This window comes from Alligator sinensis, unplaced genomic scaffold (genome assembly GCF_000455745.1).
Source record: "Alligator sinensis unplaced genomic scaffold, ASM45574v1 scaffold1291_1, whole genome shotgun sequence".
Taxonomy (NCBI): domain Eukaryota; kingdom Metazoa; phylum Chordata; order Crocodylia; family Alligatoridae; genus Alligator; species Alligator sinensis.
Window position 1 is genome coordinate 1,700,749 of NW_005842219.1, and position 8,934 is coordinate 1,709,682.

The 8,934-nt window shown below is 40.8% G+C and overlaps 1 protein-coding gene across 1 annotated transcript in view; it reads right to left on the reverse strand.

Annotated features, from left to right (window-relative positions):
* Positions 1 to 8,934, reverse strand: part of GTF2I (general transcription factor IIi) — a 110,013-nt gene that overhangs the window by 88,759 nt on the left and 12,320 nt on the right.

The following is an 8,934-nucleotide window of genomic DNA, read 5'->3' on the forward strand; positions in this document are numbered from 1 at the left end:
CTGCTCTATGTAGCCAAAATTCTGGAAGATAAAATATTTTTCTCTTCATTCTACTTCCCCAAAGACAGGATGTCTCTTAAGGGGTGCGTGGTGTCGTGGAAACACACGCAGCATACTTTGGGTCAGGTCAGCAGAAGCTTTTATTCAAATGAAACTACAGCTGTAGGGGGGGACCCCAAAGTGACATTGAATTCCCAAGCACTTGGAAGGGGTTCCCCCCTCAAGAGCAAAATCAGGAGGCTTATATACTTTTTAACAGTCGCTACAACTCACATGATCGTATAGTGGAGTTTGCTAGAAAAAGCAACGACAAACACTAGCTCTTCCTGCTTTGCTGTTATCAGGATGGGAATTATGGGGGAGAACTAACACTCCCTTCTTGCCCCTGGAAATCAGAGTTTGTACATACTTTTTTCTGCTATCTTCAAGGCCGCGGTGAACAAAGCAGTTAAAGAGGAGTTACAAAGAACAAACACTTTCCCTTATCTGCTCTACTATACAGAGCCAGCAATTCCCCACAAAGCGGTTATGTCATCTTATAACTCATACGATCAAAGTTTAAGGCATTTTTTTTTTTTCTGATTCCACAGTGGTATGCTAGAAAGTGTGATAACAGATCACCAAAGTACTCTATAAAAACCAAGAACATTAAAGTTACAGTTGCAGACAACTGGGAGGGGGAGGGGGAGATGTTATGCTTTCTTATCGCCACTTAGGAGATAATTTCTTTACTTATTTCTGAACTTATTTCTTAAACCAGTAGAAACATCAGGATTTGTCAATTCCAGTTTTAATGGGGAAAAAAAAAAATCTATGGACAAGAGAACTTCATAAAAGGTGAATGAATACTAGAAGAAAAAGATTTTCTGCTGGACTGTTATAACTTGCTAAGTTTACAGCTATTTAACCTGGCAAACACTTAGGAAATAATAGCTAAGAAGTTCAACAACTCTCATCACCACTACCACCATCCCTTTTGTTGTGCAGAGATTGGCACAAGATTCAAGACAAGGTCAGGCAGATAGGACAAAACAAAATAACTCCCCAAAAACCATCCTGTTTTTTCTTGTGCCTTCTCTAACTTAGACAGACACTTCGGTTCAAGCTTTTAAAAGGTCATATGCATCCAACCATGTGGGCACCCAAGTCACGTCAGGATGGTGCCTGTACACAATAACCACCCTATACGCATAACAGTGCATGCCCATTTCCAGAAATGTGGACTTTAGTCTTTTTGCAATAGGAACTTAACCAGTAGACTGACTAGACTTCATGTCATTATGGAGGTCTCTGGTCCACTGAAGTCTTCCCTTTCAATCTTAACTGAACATGACTGTATGGTACTCTTTAAGGCTGCCATTGTACATGCCTGCAAGCAGACAACTACACAGGCCCAGAATTCTACCAGACCTCTGGAGTTCTGGTAGATTTAACTGCGACCAGGGTGGATTTGATTTAAATCAAACCCTTTTAAATCATTATTAAAGTCATGATTTAAATCACTGGTCAGGAAGATTTGCTTTAATTATTTTCACAGTTTGAAACTAAGCATCTGTGATGCTTAGTTTCAAACTGTGGATTTGTATCTCTAGAGATAACATCCTTGTTAATGTCCGTGTATGGAGATGAGAGATAACAGACTTGATTACTTGCCCATCAGCCCTATTTTCTCTCTCTAAGTTTGTGCACCCAAAATCAAGCCCTTACCTTCCTCTAAAAGTGCAAAGTTTCAAGAAGTTAAATGAATAAAGGCTATCAAACAAAAAGCATGTTTTTGTTTGAAAATAATTAAACAACTCCCCCAGCAAAGTTCCTCATTGATAGACAGGAGCTGGTGAATGTTGAACACTTGCATACCTCAGCAGCCACCTCTCAAAGAGAGCCAACATCAACAGGGAGATTCAGTATAGGATCCAATGTGCCAGCTGTGCCTTCAGAAGACTGAATCATCATTCATTCAACAATTACAACGTAAGGACTTGAACAAAGCTCCTACTATACAAGGCTGTGGTAACCCCAGTTCCTCTCGACCACTGTGAAGTTGGGTGACCTACAGGGACCACCTGAAAAGCCTGGAACGCCATCACCAGCTCCACCTCTGGAAGATCCTTGGCATAAAGTGGGAAGATGCCACTGTCCTCCCAGTGCTAACACCACCAGTATGGAAGCATTGATTATTCAGCATCAGCTGTGGTGGACAGGGCACTGTGTGCACATCTGAGGTATATTTACCAAAACCACTGCAATACTCCCAACTCAGCCAAGGACAAAGGACATGCAGCAGCCAGAGGGAACACCTCAAGGACACACTCAAGGTGAACACTAAGAAGTGTGGCACGGACACCACAGATTGGGAAAAAACTAGCCTGGAACAGGGCTACCTGGCAATGCCTTGTGAGAAAAGGTACACCTTACTTTAAAGAAAACCATCTTGCCCTGGAGGCAGAAAAACAACAGAAATGGAAAGACAAGAAACAAGACCAAGAAATCTGTGGTTCAACCCCACTTTAACCACCACCTGTGGCATCTGCCAGAGAGTCTGCAGCTCTAGGATCAGCCTTAGCCATTAACTGACTCATCTACAACCCTTTAACTTGACCCATGGGAGTGATCATCCTCGACCATGAGGGATCGCCAGTGATGATTTATAACGATCTGTGAATCCTTCAATTTCATTGCCTGAAGAACAGCCTGCCAAACAAGTAAAGGCTTGTAACATTAAATAAGCCATTACTTCATTTTGATCATTACAAAGCCACAATTATGTAGTGCAAAGAGAATCCTGCTAGAGAGATGATCACTGTGACTCAGAGTCAACCAACAGAAAAAAAGCCCAAGGACAAAAGGAGTGAAAAGCAGGGAGGGGTAAACAGTAGCTTTGTGTAAGTTAATCTAACCTTGGCATCGCTCATTCAGGACACTTCAGGTTTACTATTATTTTGGGGAGGCAGGAAATAGGGGTATTTGAGGCAAATAAAAGCTAAACTGTCAGATAACTTATTTTCTCTATTGAAAAAAGGGTTCACATACCAACCTTTGAAGGCCAGACTATCCTCTCTGCCAGTTTCTGATAGGCAGAAAAAATTAAAGAACAATGTTTTGGCATGATAAAGGAAAAAAGAGCTTTTAAAAGAGTTTCATACATACACAGCATATGCAGGTTAGGGAGAAAAGGAAGCACTATAAACAATGGCAAGCCAATTTTACACCTAAGCAGCTGAAATCCAAAGAGAAATGTAAAGACAGGTTATGGGATTCCTTTCATGAGAATGCAGTCAAATTGCTGAGAGAGAGACCTGCAACTCCAATCCTTGCCTCCTGCTTAAAAGGGAACAATGCCAAGAGAGGAGTTAAATCTCAGGCTTGCTGGGATTAAATGTCTGCTTTCTTTCAAACGTTTGTTTTTTTTATGCTGGAACACTGGACGGCTAAAATCACAGACCTATGACAAGATTCATCTAAGCAGAAGCTTCTTGGTAAGCACCCTCTTACCACTCCCATCTGACACCATTACAAGCTCAGCAACAGCAACCCATTAAGTGCAGCAGCTGGGACATTTGCTGTCGCCATTTCAATCCTACTCCCACTGCAGGGATTTAACTCTCAGCAGTGGAGTCAACAAGAAACAGCACTGAGCATTTCATATTAAGGAGGCTTATCCACATGCATCAAAGAAATATTGCTACTTAAAAACCAAGCCCTGATGAAATGCATGTAACAGCATTTGTATCATTATCCCACAGAGAAATACATGAGCTCTCCAGAACCTGAGGCACTATTTTCATTTATTTTCAGTACTCATATATTTGACCTTCCTTTCTTCCCTCTTCCAAAGGCAATGGTAACAAGTAGGCACTTAACTACACGGTCAGATCCAGAAGAGGACCAAGCACCCACCAAGTCTATGGACATCAGAAGGCACTATAGATGCTCAGCACCTCTGGTGTTTTCCTCAGTGTTTAATGAATGAGACTTGTATGACAGGAAACAAAGCTCAAAATCATTACATTAATGTAGCAGCAATTGATTGGGGGTGGGAGGGGAAAGCCTAATCTATTACACATCCATTAAGGTCTGCTCCAAAAACCCATTCAAAAAAAGTTTCAATGTTAGTAATTCTATGGCCCTCATTCACTCCTTAAAGATGGATTTTAAGCCAGAATACATGGATCATAAATTTTGCTAAAAATTCACTGGCAAAAAATATTCAATCCTAAAACCTCATTGTAAAAACATTCCTTTAAAATACGTTGAAACTAAGATGTGTTATATCCACACCAGTGAGCATAACCATATCTGCAAAACTCTTTTAAAACTTGCATATAACAATTTGTGACACAGGAGAGGTGGATACAGATATACGCATGTGCCAGCAATTTATTGATATAATAAAACTGCAACAAGCTTTTTGGTTTTTTTATAAACCTTACTAAGCAGTTACATAAAAATCAAATGTTGTTTCTGTTTGGGTATTAATGGCTTCTCAATTACACCATTTGTGCATAAATATATTTCTGTATTAATATTCAAGTAAGACTGAGGCTCTGGGAGTCAATTCACTTTAGTTTTTTAAGTATGCAGAGAGTTCTATAGCAGCACCAAGATATTAATGAATTATAGTTAAATCATGTAAACAAAAATTGAAATATAAATCCTCACCATCTGATAATTTCAGCCTTTACTAATATAATTATATTTACTTAGTAAACAATGTTCATGTTTAATAATTATTATTTTGGTTCTTCGTTCCCATCAACACTAACACAGAATATTTCAGAAGTGATTTATTTTGAACTCCACTGCTGTTTAGCTAATTATAGCAAAACTAATTTTGGCATTTTTTCTAGGATGACAAATTATCTTCTCAGCTAGTACAGGCTGGTCCTTTGAGTGTCTGTGCCATCCTATGTTGGTCAGAGGATCCAAAGCTATGACTTATATTTCAGACCAAAAAAAGGGTTCAACTTCTGGGTGCCCTCTCTCAGTCCCACATACAAATTGCACACTCAAACGTGCATTTTAGCTCACTGAAACGTTCATCTGACCTGCTTACAGCAAGCATAGTTGACCTCTATACACACAGCAGCTCTTTTCACACTATCCAAGCTTGGGCAGCTAGAGCATACCCCATTCCCTAACTATATGTGTGTGTCAGTATTTTGGGAAAATCTGGGCAGCCATCCCACTCAACTTCTCTTGGGGTCTGCTAATCCTTCATTATTTGTTTCCTTATGCCTCTGCCCTCCATTTTGCATCTCGGTGACTACAAATTCATCCAAGAAAGCTTCGATGAAGTTCCTCATTAAACTCATCAATTCTGTTCCTTCTTGAGTCAAGATGGTTGTTACAAGGCTTCCTGTAGATATACCCCCATCCTGACACGGTTTGAGGTAGGACAGGACAAAAATTAAAAGTGCCTAGCCTTTAGTGAATTTTTCAGCATGTGCGCCAGAAAAAAAAAAAAATCAGTTGGTTCAAGCTTGTCACAGGAATGCAACATTTCTGACAAAACTTTCCAGAGAGGCTTCTCAGGTCCAGAATGCCAGATAGACAAAAACAGCCAACAGCCTGGTGGTTAGGGGACTTGCCTAAGATGTGGACAGCCCTGCTTCAAGTCACAGGTCTTAATCAAGGGGAAAGAGATCTGACTCATCTCCAAATCACAGCTCAGCATCTTAACCACCAAGTACTCTAGGCTCATTCATGTTTTCAACAAAAAGCTTCACCAGGTCTCACTTTAGTCCAAATGTGGAACAGAAATACTTAATATGCGGTATGCGAGAGATCATCAGCACTTTCGACATGAACGCTTGCGGGCAGGAGCATGGAGGAGTACAGGTTGCCCAGACCTTCCATCCCCGCTTTAGACCATGTCCAGACATTCAGTGCCTCAATATGACCGCAGTTACACATGCATCCGGGAATCGAAACTGGATCTCCAGCCTGGCAGACAAAGATTCTGTTGTTCAAAAAGAACTCTGCTTAAATCAAATTTGAATCACTGCTGGTATAACCACCAGTCCCTCTACTATATTCCTAGCATTTAAATATGAGGGAATCAAATTACCAGGTCAAGTCCTATCTGGCATACCAGATACTAAGTGAATGGTACAAAGCCTTTATAATGGATAATAAATGAACATTTAAAAACACCCTGCATAAGTTCACCTCAAGGTTTGGCAAGCAAGTAGTTACAAAGCACTGGGAGAGGCTCATGTCAAACCATGAAAACAAAATTTAAGTGACAGTTTCTATCTGTCAAAACTGCCATAGCAAATTCAAGGCCCCATAACCTAGTTACCCTAGAGAACCTTCCCGGTACGTCTGTTCTTACTCCTTATAGTTGCTTTCCTTCCCGTTAAACTTTCCAAGAACTCTTCTTCCTGCAATATGTATGCTTAGCACCCAAGGTCCACGTACATATTCATGTCAAGGCACTATACCCAACATACTGAGCTTTCAAGCAAGTTTATAATTAATGTCTCTACGCATAATCCCATCAGTATACATATAGGTAATAGGCGCATATATCCACAGGAAAAAGCAAAATCACAGTGCAGTGGACCTTAAACTAAGTCCACTATTTTCCTCTGATAAACCTGATCCGTTCTGAAAGAATACTTTAAACCTACCATACAGAAACTAAGTATTTTTAAAAATCGATAAACTATGCCCTAAAAATCTATCAAAATTATTTTGGATCCCTCTCTTAAACAGTTGGTATTTTGTTATCTCTACTGAAAGTTCTTACACTTTTCTAAAAAATAAGAGGGCAATTTTTTTTGTCTTCATTAGTATGCAGGCATCAAGGCTGTTGGGCCAAATTTTTATTCCTTCTACTTTATTTTAGTTGATAGAGGCGTGTTTGGTATAAGTTCGCACACAGTCCCTTTTCTCCTGCTGTGTATTTCATGCTTGTTTTGTTTTGTTTTGGACAACACAGTGAAATTCAAGAGGATGTAATCCAAAATGGTACCTCATTAAAATCACTAAGACGCACACAGCTAGAGAAGACTTACGTGCAGCGTCAAAGTTAGATTCATTAGACTTTTTTGGAAAAAGGGCTGCCACAGGTTTCATCAACAAGACATTTGAAAAATAAGAACAAACTGGAAAAATAAAAGGCCATGCCAAAAGTAGGACGAAGTCTAAACGTATGCAGATCAAAGCATGATTGAAGACAGGCTCTCAAAGATGCTAAACACAGAGACTGTTGGCACCGGGTTCGTCTCACCTCTTTATACCAGGTGAGTCTATTTACCATAAGTCAAGTACCACTTTTTGTCTTTTCTTAGAAGTGACCTGTCAAGACTGACAGTAACACTTGGGCCACAATGCCCAAGAACTTGCTTCTCCCCGGCAGGTTCCCAGGATCCACATATGGTGGTCTGAACAGCACAACTGCAAAACACAATTTAGTTGACCATTTGGTTGAACAGTCAAGTTATTCGCAAATTAACTTTCAAACACACAGGCAGTTTTGCTACCTACCATGATGCATCATAACTTACACAGCTTTGGTTTTTTGGTACCAGTGCCTAGATGCAATAGATAATGATTTAAAAAAAAAAAAAACTGTCTAAAGAACAAGCGCCATGATCCTGTTCCTTCCCCAAAGGACCAAGACACTTTCACACACAAAGAAATCAGTGTGTGGTAGAAATGAAGAAACCAAAACATTCAACTGTTGATATGCCCCAATCCTAGTCCAGATGGACCACATCTGTAAAGGTGTACAATCATTAGCTTCTCCATTTTGACTGCTTGCCGTAATGCCAAGAGTGCCACCAGAGATGATCTGAGGAAGATGGACAACATTTGAGAGACGGATTTGGCTTGGTGCACGTGGAGACACCCACAGACATCCAACTCCGTGTGAGAAGACCCTATACACTCTCACAGAGCCTCCATAATATCAAGGAGGTCTACATGAAGAGTTCATCTGAGCACTGGGACCCTGATATCCACATTTAATTCATGTAGGCTACGAAACAGACAGTGATCAAGTAGAGAAGGGGAGTAAGAAGAGGGAACATAAATCTATACTATCTACCCACTGTTTCCTCATGTTACTCAGGCCAGTGTTTAAGAGAAAAAAATATATTATTAAGTAAACCCATTGGACCAGACAGGGTGAAAAGTGACACTAACATTAAAAGCACAAATTTGATGCCTTAGGTTTTTAAAATACCATATTTAATTGCATACCACATGTACCCTTTGCCTTCCCCCAAAAAATTTTCTATGCCCAAAAAGCTGGGTCCCATGTCTTAAACAGGGAAGCTGCTCTTCTGCCTAGAGGAAAAGCACAGTGCTCCGATGTCTGCTTGCAGCAGCTGTGGCACTTCTACTCAGGCAGTGGCTCGAGTCAATTGATTTAATAGTTTATCGCTCTTCACTCTACAGGTGTTAAAGCTCATCTCACTCTTTTTCAACAGCCTTCACATTCCATGAATCAAGCTAATCTTTCTTCAGGAAATTTTGCCATCTGGTAGCTTACTCCTAGTCTCTCTTCTCCCATTTCTCAGTCTTACAGAACATTCTTTTTTTAGCCTTTTACCAAAATCCACTGGCGACGACCAGAATCGAGCAGCAGCAGCTAGGCTTTCAGCTTTCGGCTAAGCGGAAAGGGAAGGTGAACGAGCTGAAAATCAGGCTCCGATCTGCTCTATGCCGCAAATAATACTGGACAAATCTTTTTCTCTGCCTTCCCCAGAACAAGCTGCGCGTCTCACTTGGGGGGGTTTGGCATTCAATGAAACACAGGTATTTTGTCCCAAAGTGTAATTCCTACACTTCAACAGGCATATTCACTGCAGAGTCCCGTCCTTCCCCCGCAATGTTCACAAGCAGGCCCATTAGCATACGCTGGCCCCGCCCCTCCCTCGCGCACCCAATCCCCAACGCGGCTGGCCAGGGCCCCGCACGGGAAGG